The following is a 22,088-nucleotide window of genomic DNA, read 5'->3' on the forward strand; positions in this document are numbered from 1 at the left end:
AAGATTCTGATTCCCAAGCCTATGCCCAAACCAGGAGAATGACTAGGTAGAATGAAAACAAAGACAATAGCAGAAACTGTCAGTGGGAGCCCACCATTTTATGGCAGGTGCTTGACCTACTAGTTAGTTGGAATGAACAGTTAGTGCATCTTGTTAAAGCTAGAGCATACAAAGAAAAATGAAGACCCCTGAGGGAAGACACGTACAGAGGGAAAATGAATTCTGATACTATTCTGTTTAGCTGCAGGGGATAAGAAAAATGACAATGAACAAACACATTGCATGAAGTTACTGATCTCCCACTGGTGAGAGAAGTAGCTAATTGTGTAGCTCATCTCTAGTACATCAATTCAGTCTGATTAGAACTATGGATCCATTTCTGGGGTAGGAGTGGAAATTAACAGCTTCACACAGTTTTCATTTTTAAATCTGAGATGCCTCAGCAACTCTCAGAAAGCAAAGCAGTTAATTTCTTTCAATGAACTCTGTCAGCATTTGCAGATGTATAGTACCAAAATGGCTTTGCGTGGCCCACATGTGTCCTCTCATCCCCCATAGCTTTTAGATAGTGTATAAAAGTTTACAAAGTCCAAAGTTACCAGAGGTCTGACAACCACTCATTATTAAACAAATCAGTATTAACTGGCAAAAAGACTGCTTTCATTGCACAATTAAATGTCCTGTTGTGCCCACCATGAGGCAAAAGAAGATAGAGAGTTCAATTGTGGAAGATAAGATATACAGTTTTTAGGTTTAACCTAATGGGCCTTCTTCAATGCTCTTATCCTCTCTGTACTACAATCTGTGGACATTGACTGCCACCAATGGCCCTAACAAAACCATACCATCAGTCTCTCTTCTTTGAGGATGAATATCTCCGATTCATAAAAACTGAGTACAGCCTGGCTTCTGGGCTGGTGTTTCTAAAACTGTCCTTTTTACTGAAAAGCTGACTGAAGAAGAGAGACGAGTGAGACTTCTTTGCAACTGTGGGTTATCCCGCTCTCAGTCACTATGTGCCCTTAGCCAGCATGACTTCCCAAAACAGAACTAGAAGTTTAGACAATTTATACTTTAAATGTATTATGAGGGATAAAATAACATTTGTAACTCTGCATCATTTTTTGTTGATATTTATGTTGAGGCATTGAGGGCAAAAAGGAAGATGAGGACTAGACAGATAATCCTTCTATATATATAATTGTAGCTGAAAATTTCTGTATTTGTCTTGGTATACACCAACTCACTCATTTTGCATGGATACTTTCTCAAATCACTCTCAGTATTCCTTACTGTGAAATGCAGTTAAATTCACTCCTTCCAAGTTAATCAATCAATTACCCATCATATTTAAAGTAACAGGATTATTTGCCCTTTTCCCCTTGAGAACACAATTCAGTTGTTCACTAGATGTGAAAAAAAAAAAGCCTGAACACTTTCACTGAATGAATCAACCAGTCAATCAAAGGCATTTCAACTAGGTGCAATGAGAAATCTGTTTGGATTGGTTGGGTGACTTGATCATACCATATGGGACTTATATAAAACCAGAAAACTAATTTGGAATTGGAAATTCAAGCATCTAGCAGACTCCTGTGGAAGTTTCCAGCCAAGCCCTTGAGAAGGAATAATGGAGCAGGAGGGAAAAGGTAAAATTCAGGATTCCATCAGTATTCTAGCAGTGTCCCTGGAAAGGCTGATGATGGTGTCTGCATCAGGAGTCAAGGACATACTGGATCTAACAAAGAAAGAAAGGCAGTTTCAAGACTCAACAAGAAGCCCAGCAGTGTAGCTGCATGATGCTCATGAAAACTTCTTGAACACCCAATGAAAGGGACGAAAAGAATTGCAGCAACTCTGATCTGTGGGGTAACCCTTTGCCATATGTGCTCACTAAATCAAAGTACATTTTCCCCTGGACTCTGTATGTAGTGATGGGAGAGTGTGTTGCAGACTTGCAGTAGGGGGGATGTTTTGTAGCAATTATACCACCTTAGGAAATCCCCTTTATAAAAGCTAATTAAGTCTAGAAGACTGATTGATATCAACTTGAAACCATGGATGGAAGCAGCCCACAGGGACTTGTGACTACAGCATTGGAGAGACATCCTCCACAGTTCCCCAGGATTTACTCTAGAGTTCTGATGGGAAAAGGGGCAGCTGCCCTCTACGTACACAGCCTGTTGGCCTAAGGTGTGGTTGAGAGAATGGCTTATAGAGAATCCACTACAGCCCTCTCACTCCCAATCACTCTTTCCCTCTTTCTAAGCTCCTTGGACCAAACCATTACACCTTTTCAAGTACAAAGGCTAGCTCTCTTTACACATTCATTCTTTTGTTACTCCCCAGGCTAGTCTCTTAAATTCCAAAGACAAAGCAATCAATGGGTTCAGAGAAATGAAAGCTTGCTGGGCTCCTTTCCTACAGTGTAGTCAGATAGTGACATGGTCCCCTCTCTAAGTACTATCTTCCTATTTGTATCCAGAGAGTGGGAGGTCAGGGGCAAATTTACTTGAAAAGCTTCAGACCTGGAACTGTTTAGGTGCTGCTGCCACTATACCTCCCCCACCTTCATCCAAAGTGACAGGACGAACAAGAGCTACCTCCATGCTAGTGCTCTCACTACACTTTCTATCACTAGAGCCACAGTTTCAGGACAAGCCTCAACCCAGAAGAACTAGGCACAATTAAGACATGCTGCGGGAGATAAAATCTGATTTCTAGCCTTTCATCATTGCTCTCCTTGTGGTGTTTACTCTGGGTATGGGGGGCAGAATGGTATGGTGTGGCTTTGAAGTCAGGAAGACCTGGGTTCGAATCCTACCTCTGACACATAGTGGCTGTGTGCCTCAAAGTCCTTTAACCTCTTGGTGCTCTAGGCCATGGCAGTCAAACCCACATGGGACCCTCAATTCTCCCAAGTACTGTCTGAACCAGAAATATTTAACAAAATAAGTTAAAAATACAGTGAAATATAGCATTGTATTTTAAATCTAAGTCAATATGTTGCCCACATGGTTTTTTATGTATAAATTAGTGGCTGCTGTTTCTATCTGAGTTTGACAGCGCTGCTCTAGGTAATTCTTTAGTATTGTATGTTGCACAGATAATGCTGTCCCGTGTTGCTGGGAGTTTCTTGATTTTAGCCTTCCCAGTATCAATGAAATTGCAAATCCAATCTCTTTCCCTAGGGGGTGCTAGAGTGTAAATCAGCCCAGACCTGGTACAAAGACTAAGGTTCACTAGCTCTGCACCAGCTCTAGTACTCATTCATACTTTTACTCTCCCACATGCACTCGCTGAAATCACCTTCACATTAAACTGACTCCCTACCCCACCATCTCACTCCTTTCACAATCTCTCAGTCACTACTAAACCACCATGTCTCAGATATATACCTGATAGCTCTCTCACTGAACTACTAGCAAAATTCATCTTCTCAACGTATTAATTCAATCATTCTGACCACAAACACTATCTCTCAGTCCACAGTTCCTTCTTTCACTAATCCCAGGACAGTCATTCAGCCTCCAACACCAGATCTGAAACTACTTAATAGTGCTCTTAAATAAGCCCAAAGAATCCTGGGAAGCTACATGGACCATAGCCTCAAGCACAATTGTCTCTCTTCTTTCCCTCTTGACCCTGAAGCACCCCCAACTCCTCATACAAAACAGTGCAAAAATAGGAAATCTGGTAACCTAGTTGGCTTTCCATGTGTGTCTGGGGCTTTTTTCCCTCTTTATTGCATGCCTCCCTGAAAATATTCTCATTCAATGGCCTTTACTACAAGCTTCTGGGGGTTTGGGGCAAGGATGAGTTGGTATCACAGGTCAGTGAAGGCAGCATTACTTATAACACATTCTGTGCCCTTCTCTCTTCCTTTGGGTATGCCTATACCAGAGGTTTGAAACGTGGATAATTAGAAGTTGGGAGATCCTTAAAATTAGATGTGTTTTCTGTCCCTGTTCCAGAATTATGTTGACTGAAATGATTTGATTATAGTCCTCTATAAAATAGGATATTAATGCTTCTTAAATGACTTTTGAAAAATAATAATAATCACAATAATCATTTAAAAATTCTAATTCATCATCCACTCATCTACTAAGATGATTTTTCTAAAGTATTTGTCTGACTATGCCACTTTCCTACTCAATGAGCTCCAGTGGCTCCCTATTACCATCCGAATCAAATGTAAACTCCTCTGACATTTAAAACTTCATAACCGGTCTTCTTGCCTCTCCAGCCTTCTTACATCTTATTCTGCTCTATGCATTCTAAAATTGCGACCACACTGTCTGACTTGCTGTTTCTCCAACATAATACTCTTATCTCCCTTCTAAACATCTTTGTACTAGCTATTCCCCACCCCTCGATTTCACTGCCCTTCACCTCCACCTATTAGTTATATCAGCTTCATTTAAGACTCACTTCAAATTCTACCTTCTTCAGGAAGCCTTTCCAGGTCCCCCTAGCTGCTAATGCCTTCTCCTTTCAGATTATCTTCATATACTCTGTATGTGTGCGTATCTTGTATGTATTTCAATATATTTAATTGTTGTCTTTCCTAATAAGAAATACAGTTCTTGGGAGCAGAGACAGTTTGTTTGCTTTTCTTTTGTATTCTTAATGTTTAACACAATACTTGGCATATTGTAAGCACTTAATAAATGGTTGTCGAATGAATGAGTAACTTAAAGGTAATTGAATGGTAAAGGAGAAGAGTCAAGATCTGAGTTTGAATTCTGCCTCAGACACTATCTGTATGACAGTGGACAAATCATTTAACTTCTCTGTCTCAGTTTCTTTATCTGTAAAATGAGAGGAATAATAATATCTACCTCACCAGGTTGATTGTTTTAATGATCAAACTTAAAATGGTTAAACCTTAAGAATTATATGTGTTAGTTATTTTTTAAAGACAGGTGGTATACCTAGCATACTTTTATGTACATTATCAGAATTCAGTAAATACTAATTGAATTGAATTAAAGGTCCAGGACTAAACAGGAGAAGAAAAAAAAGCACAAACAGTACATTATGTCCCTATTAGGTCATTTCCCAAACCTCACCTCTAACAAGTGGCTAATACTACCACTTATGGAATTCCCTTTAGCAGCTCCCAAGGTAAATGGCTAAGGGGGTGGCTATAATATTTACTGCTCTGTTAATATATGCAATTACAACACACTACCCATACTGCTTCTCAATAGCATTTTTAGCAACTTAATTAATTGCTTTTAAAAGTGGTCTTTCATTTCCTCCTTCTACTTTTATTTATTTTTAATTTCACATCCACCTTTAAGACTAACCTCCCAGGGAAATCTCCACAAACACAGAAGCACAGATTCAATTAGCTGGGAATGCAATTGTATACAAATGAGCCCAGTGAGTAGGAACACAGAAAGGTGATCTCTTTGAGTTAGGTGTTAGAAGCCCAGTGTGCTTTATTACAGAAACTATATTCTTTTCCATTGAACTCTGATCTCTACCCGGATATTACAGGCTGCTAATTAAACTCCATTCACAAAGAAAGAGCTGCTCAAAACTTGTTCTTAGGGAACAAGTAGGGAAAGAAAACATTTGACACTGAGGCAATGCCTTTTTCTCCAAAATCTCATTAAAAATCATGACAAATGACTATTGTTTCTCTTATGCAGTTCTCTTCCCTATTTTTAAGTAAGCCACCAAAGGGAAGTAACTGTTTCAACTTGACCCCTGAGTATTTTGTGCTTGTCTGGTTGTTTCAGGGTATAGAACAATCAAATGAATTGTCAATGAAACACACTGAGGTTGAGTAAGCATGATATACAAGCATAGAGTGGTATTCCTGCCTCCATTATTTCCCTTCTCATCCTTCATGGGAAGACATAAAGATAGAGACAGGATTGATTATTTCATTGGTATAGGAATCTCCCTCCCTTTACCAATGCATGGCACACTTTCTCTGCAATTTATAGTCTTAGAGAACTGCCTAGAGTCCTGAGAGTTTAAGTGACTTTCCCAGGGTGATGCAAATAGAATGTGTCAGAGGTAGGTCTTTATTCTGAGGACAATTCTCTATCAATTATGTTATACTGCCTGTCTCATCCATAGCTGACAAAATAATCTTTTTAATGAAGTCTGTCACTCCCTTGGGAAAACAATAACAATAACAACAACTTTTCAGTGTTTGACTTGCCTATAAGCTAAAATTCAAATTTCTTATTTGGCGTTTTAGACTCCTACGCACAATAGTTCTAACCTTAGTTTCCAGCTTCATGTATTCTGTATGCTAGCAGGACTGGACTAGTAGCTGTCTCCCAATTTCATCATGGGCTCTTTTGCCTCAATTTGGTCTTTCTTCCTTCCTTAAATCCTTTTTTCTTTCCCTTCTTTTGTTTCTTTCCTTTTTTTAATCTTACTTTTTCTGACTTGGAACATAGTAAGCACTTCATAAAAAGTACTTTCCATTCATTCATTTCATGAGTCCACAAAGGCTCTCCATACTGCAGGATCATTATTTTTTTCTCTTCCTTCAGTGTCCTGCTCTAGGTCCACCACCTCCATGTAAACTTCTCTAACCTTAAAACTCAAAGTGACCACAGAGACCATCTTAACTGATCAGCTGGGAAGTCCAGTCATATGGAAGCGATCATAAAACACTCCCCCTGGAGTTTCATATATTGAGGTTTTATTTACAGCTAATATATAGAAGCTCTCTATTTTTAAGGTGGGAAACAATTTGCTTAGTCTTGGGTTGTAGAACAAGCTTTAAGAGTGACATCCTAGGAGAAAACAAGTTTTTTAAACTTAACCAAGAAAACCCCACTCCTCAATGCCCTTATTAACTATAATGCTATGTTTCTTTCTCTTCTCTGCTCTCCTCTATTTTAAAGCTGCCTAGGGTTAGAGTAAATGACCAGCAATTTGCTACATTGACTGGCAAAGATACAAGTGAATGGGATGCAGCATTATTCTCTTGACTCATATAAAGAAAGCTCATTAGAAACTGAATAATTCATGAATGAAAGCCCATCCATAAGGGGTAATTTGCTCTAATTGTACTAAATGAAGTTGATAACATTCTGCAGGTTTCACCAAAAAAGTCTGAATACACCAATGTAAGGGAATTTTTCAGCAAGAAAGTCATTCAGAAGCCAAATGCTAAAAATTCCATACACTTTCTAGAAGGTATATGTTTATTTTTTCCAAAGTAGCTTTTCTATTAGAAACCTGATGTGGGAACCAAATGTCTTCTAAAAGCAATGACTATGAGATATAGAATAAAAAAAAAAAAACATTGGATCAGCAGCTATAGTGGAATCTTGTACCAAGACACTGAGTAGGACCTTCTCTGATTACCTACTCTTAACAATTTCTCTTCCCTATCCTTAAGTAAGCCACCAAAGGGAAGTGACTATTTCAACTTGACCACTGAGTATTTCATTTCTTTCAAGTATTTCAAAATGTGTTTTTAAGGGGATAAAGTGAGGAAGAAACAGGAAGGAATATAATAGTTTCTTCTCCATTCAGTCTTAAAAAAGAGCAATTAATATTGCAAAATAAGTAGCGTGAATCCTTACTGCAACTGGACTAAGGAAGCAGTTTTTGGTTGCTAATGAAATTGGACCACCTTGGTTCAAAGTTGATGTCCCTTTAAGTAGGCCAGCACATCCAATGATTCCAACTGACATCAAGCTTTTCTTGGAATAAAAAATATATACTATTGGCTCCAACCCCCAGGAAGACCCAGATATCAAGTCTAGAGACTTTTGCAATAAAACAGATAATTACATGTGAACTGACTAGACAAAAAGCAGTGGATAGGTCAGAAGATGGATGAAGAGGCCTTCTGTTCCTCTCTTTATCACCTCTCTTTTCTTTTTTTGGTGCTTATAACAGAACAAGTAGCTCTGTTTCTTTTTTATGATTGACAGAGGGCTACCCTCCTCTTTCTTTCTCTCTAGAAAGCTTAGTCACCTCATGTCATGTCAAGGTATAGATGTTGTTTTGTCCTAGGCCTAAGCTTAAGATAGATGTTGGTGTACAATCTAATTCTGTCCTAGCACAGTGCCTTTCACATAGGAAGATATTAATAAATGGTTGTTGATTGATTGATTGACAGATTGATTTTGTCCCTCTTTATAGAGGAACCCTATCTTTAGAATTATTGTTAAGAATTATGTCATCAGTTTATAGATGCCATTTAATTTTTTTTTCATGTTTGTACTGAGCTAGGGAATTTCTCAGAAGTTTATGCAGTTTTAGTCCTTAGTAAAAACTTTTCTCTCTTTCTCTCATGAGAAATCTATCTTTGTTTATTGAGTGAAGTTCAGCCCATTACAATATCCTATGGACCACTGTCCTTTGAGCTTCTGGCTGGGAAGGAGAAACCATTAAACCTCTCTGTCTCCTAGATTCATGCTATTTGCATGGGTTTAATTCAGGATTTGGCTACATCTACAAAGCAGATCAGGCAAATTCCCAGGATGCAAAAGCAGAAGAGATTGTCAAGTCACAAAGCAGATGCCAGATTGTCTTCTGGGAGTAGTCTAGCCCAGGTTTTATTCTTGATTCATTTAGCAGCTGAGCAACTTGTTACCTTTCCAGGCTGCAAGTGAACATCTGTAAAATAAATAATATACATGGTGAAGGGACATCCTGAGGTTTTGTTATGAAACCTGTGGTTCTTGGGCTGATCTCATCAGTTACCAGGCCCTACAGACTGATTACCTTAACTTGACATCTCATCTCTGCAGGGTAACATCAGATATCACCAAAAGTGTAAATGGCAACAACCCATCATATTTCTTCTGTAGGGAATAACAGAGCTCACATTTCTATGGCACTTTAAGACTTGTGGGGTGGTCAGGGAGGGAATAGCACAAATACCATTCTCCACTTTTTAGAGATGAGGAAATTGAGCCTCAGAGGGATTAATTAATTGAATTGGCCTTTACTACCTAACTAGTAATGGTTTGAATTAGTCTCCTAATCAATGTCCAAAGTTGTTCCCACTACAGAGAATATTTTCTCCAAACATAGATTTAAGAATTTCATTTTCTTTGATGAGCAAATGAATTCATTATTATCATTCTTATTATCATTATATTAAGAGAAGCATCATGGCATAGAGGCTGGAGAGTGGGTTTGGAGCTACAAAGACTTGAGTTCAAATCCTGGCTCTGACACATACTATCTCTGTGAACATGAGAAAGTTATTTAACCTCTCAGTGCTAGAAATAGCTCTTCAGAACAATAAGCTGTGGAAATGACATTTACCTGCATTGGCAGAATGGTTTCCTTTAAATCACAGTTTTTTGTTTTTTTTTTATTGTTGTTATTGTTGTTATTCCAAATCAACTCTGAAGCCTTGGGGCAGTTTTTTTCCATACAAGATAGAATTCAAATGGCACTGTTTGGGGTTCTATTCAGAATTAACTAGGACATAGGAATATGTTTCCCCTTCTCACATAGGTGCAGTGATGCCTCAGCCATCCAGACAACACTGGGAACTAACCTAGAAATGAATCTATCATCCAGGATGTTAAAAAAAAAATTAGGATGTGGATCTTTCTGGCAACTGAGAGACACTCTTGCAGTCAGGACTATTAAATGTGTCCTAATAAACAGAACAACTGTAAATGTGACAGATGCTAGGGACTTCAATCCCACCTGCCCTGGTGTTCTCTGAAGCAATGGTGAGTTAATCCAAGCTGAAAATGAAATCCCAAAATCTCCACATCCCCCACCACCAACCTGTCATCTTTTTTATTGCAGCTCAACATAACAGGCACCATGGAGATTTGGGGAAAGTAGCTGATGAGAAACCTTGGAGATAAATAATTTAGAGATGACATTTGGAAGTAAATAAAGAACTCTGGGAGAATGATTTAATAAAATGTGGGGATTAGGACTATCATTTAGGTGAAATAAGTTTAAAAAACTTTGTTTCCTCCATCTTGAACAAAAATCATTACCCAACCTTGATTTGTTTAAAAAGAAAGAAAGAAAGTTTTTCAGAATTCAGTGGCAATATATAAGAAACAACAAATGTGAAGATTTCAGAGAAGCACAGGAAGTGTTAATGCAGAGTGAACTAGTAGAACCAGGAAAGTGATATACTCACTGTCTAAAATAATGTAAGTGAAAAGTGAAAATGAAGCAACACTGGGTAATTGTAATAACCAATCCTGTCCCCAAACAAGAAGTAGGGAAGAAAAGCCCCTATTTCTCTTCCTTGGAGAGGTCAGATGTTGCTCTGGCTCACACATGGGCAACCTGTTGTTGTTTTTATTTTGGTTTGTTTTTTGACATGATGAAAAGCTCACTAGATAGCATAGTGACTAGAGTTCTAGGTTCAGAGTCAGGAAGACTTGAGTTCAAATCCAGCCTTAGATACTAGATGTGTGACCCTGGGAAAGTCATTTAACCTCTGTTTGCTTTAATTGTCTTATTTGTAAAATGGGGATAATAGAAGTACCTGCTTCTTAAGGTTGTTTTGAGGATTAAAAGAAATACTTGTCAAAGATTTTAAAAACTTTAGAACACTATATAAATATAAATTATTGCTGCTATTTATTATTATTATAACTGAAGGTTGAATAATATGCATAGAAATGGCTGTGGCATTAAAAACAAAAGGCAATTAATTAGATGTAGGACATTTTCTCTGGTCTCTGCAACCTCTCAAAAACAGAAATTATGCACCAAATATAAAGCAATGTCAACTCTCTCCAAGGTATAGGACACCTAGAATCCAAAAGAAGATTATGAAAAAAAATGAACTTATGACTATCCTGAGCTTACTAAGCATCTCTCCCTCCCTTTCCACTGTTGACCCAAGGAACTGACATTCAGGCTTGCAGCAAAACCTAACCCCATACTCTGGGCCCCTTCTCTCTTTCTAGTGTCAAGGAAACCCTGGATCCAGGCTATGGAAATTTAGTCAGGCTGTGACAAAAAGCCAGTGTGGCTGCAGTCCTTCTGGTATAGAAACCTGCTGTGGGCTATGACAGACAACCCTTTAACTCCATAGCACCAGCTCTATAAATTTCTTAACTAACAATGTCAGGGCAGACAAGTCTATAGGACCAGAACAGCAGCCCTCTGAAATGCCAGTGATGGGACAGAGAACTGAGAACAGAAAGAGTAGGATGAGATACTGACAGAACTGAACACCATGTGTTGGGTGTGAGGGGAGGGGAGTCCAACTGTCTACTAACGCTAAAGGAAAGAATCCAGCATCCAGTGGGGCCCAGTCCTGACCACCCAAAGGCACTTGGGGCAGATACCGAGGCTGGACAACTGTGAATTATCCAGCCTGAGAGAAGGTTGAACCTTTGTGATCCAGTCCTCAAGGAAACCACCATTAGAGGTCAGAGAGTCTGAAAATGATTGAAAGAGAAAAATAAAGGGTAGTGGGGGGTGGGAATAGGGGGAAGACTGAAATTACCAAAGATCTCAGGAAGAAGAAAACAGAAAGATTTTAAACATGAGCAGATAAATCTGTGGGGAAACCTTTAACAATGGAAGAAAATATGGTTTCCAGATGTCGTAAACAAGTTATGAATTAATACTGGAAAAAATAAGAAAAATGCAACAAATGAAACAGAGGACCCCATGGAATGAGAGGAGAACATGGAACTACGACATGCTGTTCCCAAGCAGTTCAAAAGAGAAATGAGAATTATGAGAGCAGAATTTGTGGCCTGTGCAGCAAAAATATTGGGCAGAATAGAAAGCCTGGAATCTCCAGTGGCAAAAGAAATAAAAGAAATACCAAAGAAATAAAAGAGTGAATGATAGATTGGGAATGCAAATATACAAAAGTAAACGACAATGAAAGAAAATGTGCTCACTAATGCAAGCAAAACATACTGATCTCAAAGACAGGATGTATAGAGGTCATAAGAGGATTATAGGTTTCTCAGAAGTACATGACAGGATAAAAAAATCTTAAAACCATAATGCAGGAAATAATAGAAGAGAACTTGCCAGGACTTCTGAAAAAGAAAAAGAAATATCAGTTGATATTTCATAGAGAGGAATGTATGATGTGCCTAGCATCTTGGGATGCTAGCAATTGGGAGAAAGTGACCTGTGTGGTCTCAATAAAAGAAGGATCTACAGAGGAGTGAGTAAACAGGAAGAGGAAGAATAAAAAATGGGGGAAAAGGAAGGAGATGTCACATTGATGCTTGAAGGTATCCTTCCAGCTCCTATGGGAGCTCCTATGGGAGAAGAGATATGGTAGTGAAGGGAGACCTTGATCTGGGTTTTCTGGGAGATTTGTTGCTTGAAAATTACACTCATCCTAACTTTGGGGTTGGGAGAGAGTATGGAACTCCTAGGGGAAACTGGCATCTGGGGGAATGGGAGATCACATATTCAGGAAAGAGATTTTAAAGTAAATGGGGGTGGGATGGGGAGGTAACCAGATGGGGAAGATATAGATCAGTGCTGAGCTACATTCACAGGTATGTGTTCGGGGAGGGCACCTACTATGAGATTGTATTGTCTCTGACATCTGTAATAATTAGCATTGTTCTGAGAGTGAAGCAAAGAGGGAAAGGAAAATCCATGAGGCAAACTTTGCAAGGTAGTGCAGAGACTGCACAAAGGGAAGAGCCTAGAATGAACACCTTAGAAATTTTGAGTGCATGAAGAATGCAGAGAATAGAGAGTAGATAATTATAAGGGTCATGAATCAAAGAAGGAAGGTCTAGAGAGACAGAAAGGATGGATGATATCGAGAGGAGGAGAAATCTTTATTGGAAAGGGGCCTAAAAATGAAATCTAAAAAATAATGAACAGGAGTAGTTGAAGGGGAGGAGAAGAAGAGGAAATCTACTTGACCCAAAAGGGAAAGGAGAGAGAGCAAGAATTATATAAACAGATAAAAATAGGAAAGAAGAGAACTAATAATCAAAACCCCAAAGAAAAAGGGTAACAAGTGAAAGGAGTTGATCAAGGATGAGGGAAAGGGAGTGAGTGGTAGCAGGGCCACCTTTAAAGTAGCTAAAAGTAAATTAACTGATGGAATGCAATATAATATAGTGTTCATAGCAGAAGGGGGACAATCATAACTTGAATAAAAAATTATTTCAGATGGAGGAAAATATAAGCTTAATTCTCATAACTGTAAATGTGAATGGCTTAAACAATTCAATTTTAAGAAAGAATGACAGATTGGATAAGAAAACAAAACCCTACAACTTGCTACAAACAGGCATCATCTGGCTGCCAGACCTCCAAGTGCTTCAGCACAGCCCCAGGCAAACAGGTAGACAGCAACTTTACAGGTGCCTAAGCAAACAAACAGCCCACCAGCCTGCCATACTTCAGCATCAGCCCTGGGCAAACAGGCAGCTTCCAGAGGCCAGGCTGCATATGCTTCAGTGTAGCCACAAGAAAATGAAGAAACACCCCACTGGGCCTCAACATGCCAGACACCACCACTCGGACCCCTGCTCAGCATCAAGTAAGTTACTAAACCCCTATAGCCTACAGCAGTGCCAGCCAACTTCCACCCAATCCCCTCAATACATCACTATGCATGAGGGTCCCCCAAGGGCCTCAGGGCAACACCAGGGCAACATCAGCACAGGACCAAGTAAACAGCCAGGGCCTGCAGCCACTAGCACAAGAAGCCAGAGACAGTGCCCCTTCCACCCTGGGAGCAAAGTTCAAATTTAAAAGAAAGGAAAAATACAACCCCCCCTAAAAAAAAGGTGATCAAAAAACAGAAACAACAACAACAAAAAAGAATCTGATCATAGAAAGTTATTATGGTGACAGGGAAGACCAAGACACAAACTCAAAAGAGGACAACAATGTCAAAATGCCTATGAGCCCAAAGGAAAGGAGGAAGTGGTCTCAAGCCCAGAAAGAACTCGTGGACAAACTCAAAAAGGATAACTTAAAAATTATATAAGAAAGGTGGAAGAAAAAAGTGGGAAAAGAAATGAGAGTAATACAAGAGAATTATGAAAAAAAATCAACAACTTAGAAAATTGCTTAAAAAATAAAATTGGCCAAATGGAAAAGGAGATACAAAAATCCACTGAAGAAAACAACTCCTTAAAGAGCATAATTGGTCAAATGGAAAAGAAAGTACAAAAGCTAATTGAGGAAAACAACACCTTAAAAGTTAAAATTGGGCAAGTGGAAATTAATGACTCTATGAAACAACATGGATCAATCAAACAAATTTAAGAGAATGAAAAAAATGGAAGAACATGTAAAATACTTCACGAGAAAAAAACAACTGACTTGGAAAATAGATCCAGGAGAGAAAATATCAGAATCATTGGACTATTTGAAAGCCATAATCTAAAGGAAGACTTGGACAGTATCTTTCAAGAAATTATCAAGGAAAAATGACCTGATGTCCTGGAACCAGAGGGCAACATAGGCATTGAAAGAATCCACTGATAATCTCAGGAAAGAGATAACAAAATAAAAACCCCAAGGAACATTATAGCCAAATTTCAAACCCATCAGGTCAAGGAAAAAAAACTGTAAGTGGCCAGAAAGAAATAATTCAAATAATGAAGAGTCACAATCAGCATCACACAGGACTTGGCAGCTGCAACATTAAAGAATCAGAGGTCATGGAACATGATATTCTGGAGGGCAAAAGAGCTAGGACTACAACCAAAAATCACTTATCCAGCAAAATTAAGCATAATATATCAAGGGGAAAAATGATTATTGAACAAAATAGAAGTATTTCAAGCCTTCATAAGGAGAAGACCATAACTAAACTAAAAAATTTGACCTCCTATATCAAGACCCAAGAGAAGCAAAAGAGGCAAAAAGGAAAAAGAAAATATAAGAGATTCAATAGAGCTAAACTGTTTACATCCATACACAGGAAGATGATACTTGTAACACTTAAAAATTGTATCACGAACAGTATAGATAGGAGAATACATAGACAGAGGGTATGGGTATAAGGTAAATTGGAGAGACATTAAAAAAAATTAAGGGGGGGGAGCCAGGTGGCACAGTGGATAGAGCACCTGCCCTGGGGTCAGGAGGACCTGAGTTCAAATCTAGCCTCCAACACTTGACACTTCCTAGCTGTGTGACTCTGGTCAAGTCACTTAACCCCAAGTGCCTCTCCAAGAAAAAAAAATTAAGGGATGAGATAGAGGAGTATAAAGGGTGCAGAAGGAAGAGAGGGGAGAGGACTCCCCTCCTTAGAATGGGGTAAATTATCTCACATTAAGAGATGAGAAAGACCTATTACAATGGAGGGGAAAATGGGAGGGTGGGTGATGGGCATCATTTCAACCTTTCTCTCATCATTATTGACTCAAAGAGGGAATAATATACACAATCAGTTGAATATAGAAGTCTATCTTATCTGACAGAGAAGTAGGAAGGGAGGAGATTAAATAAAGAAGGGAGGGGACTGACAGAAGGGAGGGCAGATCAGGAGGTGATAGACAGAAGCAAAACACTTGGTGAGGTGGGAAAGGGTGAAAGGAGATAAATGACAAACAGGAGGAAGAATAGGATGGAGGGAAATACACAGGTAGTAATTATAACTGTGAATGTGAATGGGATGAACTCTCCCATAAAATGGAAGCAGATAGCAGAGTGGATCAGAAACCAGAATCCTACAATATATCACTCACAAGAAACACAAAGAGAGCAAAGAGAGACACACAGAGTAAAAGTAAGGGGCTGGGGCAGAATCTATTATGCTTCAGCTGAAGTAAAAAAAAAAAAAAGCAGGGGTAGCAATCCTGATCTTAGATGAAATAAAAGCAAAATAGACCTAATTAAAAGAGATAAAGAAGAGAACTATATTTTGCTAAAAGGTACCATAGACAATGAAGCAATCAAATTAGAAGAGTAAGGAATATTCTACCTGTCAGATCTGTGAGAAGGGGAAGAATTCATGACCAAACAAGAGATAGAGAGCATTACAAAATGTAGTAAATTGAAAAGCTTTTGTACAAACAAAACCAATGCAACCAAGATCAGAAGGAAAGCAAAAAGCTGGGAAACAATATTTATAGCAAGTGTCTCTCATAAAGGTCTCATTTCTCATATATATAAAGAACTGAGTCAAATTTATGAGAATACAAGCCATTACCCAATAGATAAATGGTCAAAGGATATGAGCAGGCAGTTTTCAGTTGAAGAAATTAGATATCTATAAACATATGAAGAAGTTCTCTAAATCACTTTTGATTAGAGAAATGCTAATTAAAATATCTTTCAAATATCACCTCACACCAATCAAATTGGCTAATATGACAAAAAAAAAAGGAAAATTATAAATGTTGGAGAGGATGTGGGAAAATTGGGACACTAATGCACTGTTGGTGGAATTGTAAACTAATCCAACCATTCTGGAGAGCAATTGGAACTATGCCCAAAGGGCAACCAAACTGTGCATACCCTTTGATCCAGCAATACCACTACTAGGTCCATATCCCAAAGAGATCACAAAAAAAGGGAAAATGACCCACATGTACAAAAAATATTTATAGCAGCCCTATTTGTGGTGGCAAAATAGTGGGAATTGAGGGGATGCCCATCAAATGGGGGATGGCTGAACAAGCTGTGGTATATGAATGTAATGGAATACTATTGTTCAATAAGAAAGAAATGATGAACAGGCAGATTTCAAAAAAACCTGGAAAGACTTGAATGAACTGATGCAAAGTGAAATGAGCAGAACCAAGAAAACATTGTACACAGTACCAGCAACATCATGTGATGATCAACTATGAATGACTCAATTCTTCTCAGCAACACAATGATCCAAGATAAGTACAAAGGACTCACCAAGGAAAATGCTATCCATATCCAGACAAAAAACTGATGGACTCTGAATGCAGATCAAAGCATATTTTTTTTCACTCATGTTGTTCTTTCTCATTTTTTTTCTTTTGATCTGTTTCTTCTTTTACAACTGTGACAAATATGGAAATGTTTTACATGATAGCACATGTATAAACTATGTCAAACTGCCTACCATTTTCAGAAGAGGGGAGGGAGGGAGAAAAATTTTGAACTCAAAATCCTGTAAAAACGAATGCTATAAATTTTCTTGATATGTAATTAGGGAAAATAAAATACTATTTAAAACTAAATAAATAAATAAATATTGATTAAAAAAACAAAAATTATACTAAATAAAAAGTAGAAGAGAAATAGATGGTGTATGCCTTGAATTTATGTGTAGAAGGTCTAGTCTTAACCAGACAAAATATAGAAGCAATTACAAAAGATAAAATGGAAAAGTTTGAGTATACACGCAGAGAGAGAGAAAGAGAGAGAGAGAGAGAGAGAGAGAGACAGACAGACAGACAGACAGACAGAGAAAGAGAGAGAGAGAGCACTAACAAAATTAATGCACCTAGGATAAGAAAGGAAATGGTCACATGGGAAAAACTGTATCAGATTTCTCTGATAAGGGTGTGGTATCAAAGATATATAAAAAATTAATAAATGTATACATAAGAGTAACAGCCATTCCCTAATAAATAAGTGATTAAAGGATTTAAACAAACAGTTCTCAAAAAAGAATTACAAAGTAGACACAACCACAGAAAAGAATGTTCCAAATCATAAGTAATAAGAGAAGTGCAAATTAAAACAACCCTGGGGTTTTGCTTCACACTCTGTAAATTGGTAAAAATGACAAAAATGGTAATAGTAAATGATGGAGATGTTGTGGAATGGCAGGCACACTAATGCATTGTTGGTGGATCTGTGAGATAGTACAACCATTTTGGAAAACAATTTGAAATTATGCAAATAAAGTGACTAAACTGTCCATATCCTTTGAACTTGAGATTCTATTACTGGGTTTATACTGCAAGGAATCCATCAATAAGAAAAAAGTCCCCACATACACCAAAATATTTAGCAGCATTTTTTGAGATAGTTAAGAATTGGACCATCCTTTCCTTTCCCTTCCTTTCTCTTCTCTTGACTAAACAAATTGTGGTACGTGAATGTAACGGAATATTACTGTGCTGTAAGAAAGGATGTGTGTAATGAATACAGAGAAGCATGAAAAGATCTACATGAACTGATGAAGAGTGAAGTAAGCAGAACCAGGAAAACAATATACACAGAGACTACAACAATGGAAATAGAAAGAATAACTCTATACCAAAACATCAAAAATGAATGTAACAAAATAATAGAGATTAAGCAGGAATCAAATGAAGAGAAATGAGAGAACATCCCCATCATGAGATGGGAAATCCCCATTTGTGGAGATGGGAAATCTACAAGTGTTACACATTGTACATGTTTTAAGGCTTTTTCAATGGATCAATCAGTTGTGCTAAAAATAAATTCTCCTCTAAAAATAATATTTGTCATATGGCATGGTTCTCTGGGAGGAAGGATACTTGGGATAACTATAATGATGTAGGAAACAGAAGACATCAATAACAACTTATTTTAAGAAGGTATGAATAAAACTAATTATTTTTAAATAACAAAAAATCAAAGGCAAAGAATAATCTTAATAACATTTTTAACAAAGTTTATAGGAAATTTCTTTGTTTTAAAAAGGCATAAAATGGTTATAGAAGTCTAGTTATCACTAATAGTGCATTAATACCTAAATATGTTCTCACTTTTTTCTATTTTTGTTTTCAAATGTTCAAATTCTGTTATGGAGAGGTAGCACCTGGTTTGATTTCAAGGAGATAGGTTAAAACCCTGCGTCAGTCATAGTTGTCTTCTATAGTTCCTTTAAGATAGTCCATAAAGGGACAGAGATTAGGCCTATGATTTCATTGAACTAGGGAGCTCCCATTGAGGAACTTCTCCTACCAATGTAAGTTGGCACCATCTTTAAAATGTATCACCTTAAAGAGATGCTTGGGTCACTGAGAAGTCAGTTCACTTGGCCAGGGTCACATAGCTCATACATATCAGAGGTAGGTCTTCAAGCCAGTGATTTCTTATTTTGAGATTAATTCTCTTACCAAGTCAATAAAGAAGAGGAAATCAAGAGAAGATTTTAGACTGAATATTTAAGAACAAATAATTTGTGAAGATCTAACCATGGTGTTTAGAAGATTAATAGAAGTAACTAAATTTGGATTTTTTTGGACTAATATAATCCTCTCTCAAAAATATCAGATAGCTACCATATAAATAATAAGAACAATGTGAATAATAATCATGGGAGTTTCTATACTGCTTAGTATATATACACTTATTCATTCTCCTAGTCTCCAATAGAATGAAAGCTGCTTGAAGAGACTGTTTTGGTTTTGTCTTTGTATCTTAAATACTTAGACAAGACGTGATAGAAGCTTAATAAATGTTGATTACAAAATGTCATATGTTGGCTCTTTCACAACCTTACTAATAAGTGTATAAAGCATATAAAGGACTGTGGCTGCTCATTGTCATGTAACCCCTTTCCTTTAACTATTAAACACAGTGCCATTTCACTGATTGAAGAGTTAATGTATAAGATCTTCCCTACCCACAGCCCAAGCCAAGGGACAAGGAAATTCCCTAACTTATCATTCTGGGATTTGTTTCAACGCAGGCTCACCTTGGGAACTATTCCTTAAAAAACAAGTCTTGAGGTAAACATCCAGAGACTTGTCCAGTTTCTGGGTATTATTCAGAGACATTTTTTGACATAACAAAGATTATTCTTGAGGATGGACAGTTTCAGCCAAAACTCTCAGGTCCTTAGTATTAATCACCTATTCCTTGGCTCCCTGCATTCTTTGTGTAGGGATGATAAAAAAGGTCTTTCTTGGGGAAGTGACTTTGGGAGCCTCCCTAAGAGAGGACGCTCTGCCATAGGGACTTTCCCAACTGAGACCCTGACAGCTGTGATACAGGACTTCCCCAGCCAGATGTTCAGGAGTTGGTGCTTCCTTGGATTAGTGATATATTTCTTCTTCTTTATCTCTCTACCTTTCTGTTAATAGTCTTTGCTTCTAAAACTGTATAATGATATGTAATTACATTTATGTGTATGTATGTTTATGATTATTATCATTATTAAATCACCTATGAGTTAGGAAAAATGTGAATGTGTCTTTATGAGTACAGATCCAAACCTGTGAAACAAATTATAAGTGCTGAAGCCCATAACACCTTACTGTTACACTGATTCAGTATTTGTGACAAAAGTGTTACACGTAAGTGTGTTTACTAGCTAACTAGAGCTTTCCCTTTCAAATACCAATACTTTCTTTTCAAATAAATTTGATGAAAAACTTTCAAAAATGTATTGCAATTTCCATGTATTTTTAAACTGAGGATACTTAATATAATTAATTCAATTCAATAAATATTTATTAAGGACCTACAAACGCCAGATGCTATGCAAATCTCTGAGGATACCAAAAGAGGCAAAAGGCAGTCCCTGCCTTCAAGGAGCTTATAATCTAATGATAATGAAAATGTTCGTTGATTCAAAGTAAGCATAACGTACATAGAAGCAAATAATTATAAAAGAATACAGTTGGAAGGGACCTTAGAAGTCACCTCTCTACAATATCCCAGACAGTAGGTCAATCAGGTTCTGACTTAATACTTCATATTAGAGAGAATACATTGCTTTGCTACTCATTTTTTGGACAATTGTATTTATGAGAATGGTTTTTGTTATATTAGACTTTCTCCATATAACTTCTAGTCATTAGTCATTTCATCCTATTTCCACAAGACAATCTTCAAGTATTGGAAAGTAGAGATTTTGTTGTCTTTAAATCTTCCCTTCTCCAGGCTAAACATTCCCAGTTCTTTCAACCATTGTTCATATAACATGGTCTCATATGTCAAATATCCCTCCTTGATTGATCTAGAATAGAACAATATGCTCCCAGCAATATGGTACTCCAATATGACGATACTCCACATGTGCTCTGATCACTACAGAATACAATGGGACTATTATCTCTCTTTTGCTGGCCCAGTATAATTAATTGTTTAATTTTGAATATGCAATGATACTCCAATAGCATTGAAGGTATGATTGTTCCTACATTAATTTGGTCATAATTTGCTTTGCTTATTGAATTGTGTCTGCAATTTAAAAATTTTCAGTCTTTTCTGTTACAATAAGGGTAACTATCAGCTATCACTTCTTGAGGCTCTTAATATGCTTGCTGCTAGCAGAATCCTCCTCAATCTCCATTCTACTTCATTGCCTTTGAATCTTTGGTGATCTGGGAAACCAGGTAATTAAATTTATCCAAACTCAAGATTTTCATTTAGGTATAGGAAGCTACACATGGTCTTGTAACATTAATTTGACTGTTCAATGACCTTTTACTAATGTATGTTATGTAAAATAAATGCTTGTTGAATTGAATTGAATTATTTTCTTTTTTTGGGTTATGGGAGTCATTCTGTATGGGTGGGTTTGCTGAATAAGTGACTTTTAGTTAAGTGAAAGGTCATAGTAATAATAATAATAATAATAAGCTAGCATTTATATAAAGTTTTAAGGTTTACAAAGCACTGTAATGTATCTCATTTGATCCTCATAAAAACTCTGTATTGTAGGCACTATTATTATCTTCATTTTACAGATATGGAAACTGAGACTGGAAGAGGTTAAGGGACTGGTCACACAACTAGTAAGAGTGAGTGGAATTTGAACTCAGGCTTTCATGACTGCAGGTACTATACTCTGTGTAACACTTAACTACCTATGATAGGATCACAGATTTAGAGGTGTGAGGGATCCTAGAGGCCAGGTGTTTTAACCTTCTCATTTTATAAATGAGGGAAATGAAACCCAGAGGAATAAAATGACTTGCCTAAGTTTACAGAAGTTACATAATAAGGGGTGACAAGTTTTGAATCCCAGTCATCTGAATCTGAAGCCAGTGTTCTTTCTACAATATCACACAGCATCATTGTAATAATAATTATTATCATCATAATTAATGTAATAACATAATAACATAATTATAATAATGTAATTAATTATAATGCTGTAATGAATGTAATAATGATAGTTAACATTCATATATCACTTTAGGGGCTGTAAAACACTTTTATAGCACATATTACCTTATCATATGTGTGTTCTCTAAAGTCTCATATAAAATGAGTAATTCATAGTTAAGAGAAAA

This window comes from Vombatus ursinus, unplaced genomic scaffold (assembly GCF_900497805.2).
Source record: "Vombatus ursinus unplaced genomic scaffold, bare-nosed wombat genome assembly UNPS02014945.1, whole genome shotgun sequence".
NCBI classification, from domain to species: domain Eukaryota; kingdom Metazoa; phylum Chordata; class Mammalia; order Diprotodontia; family Vombatidae; genus Vombatus; species Vombatus ursinus.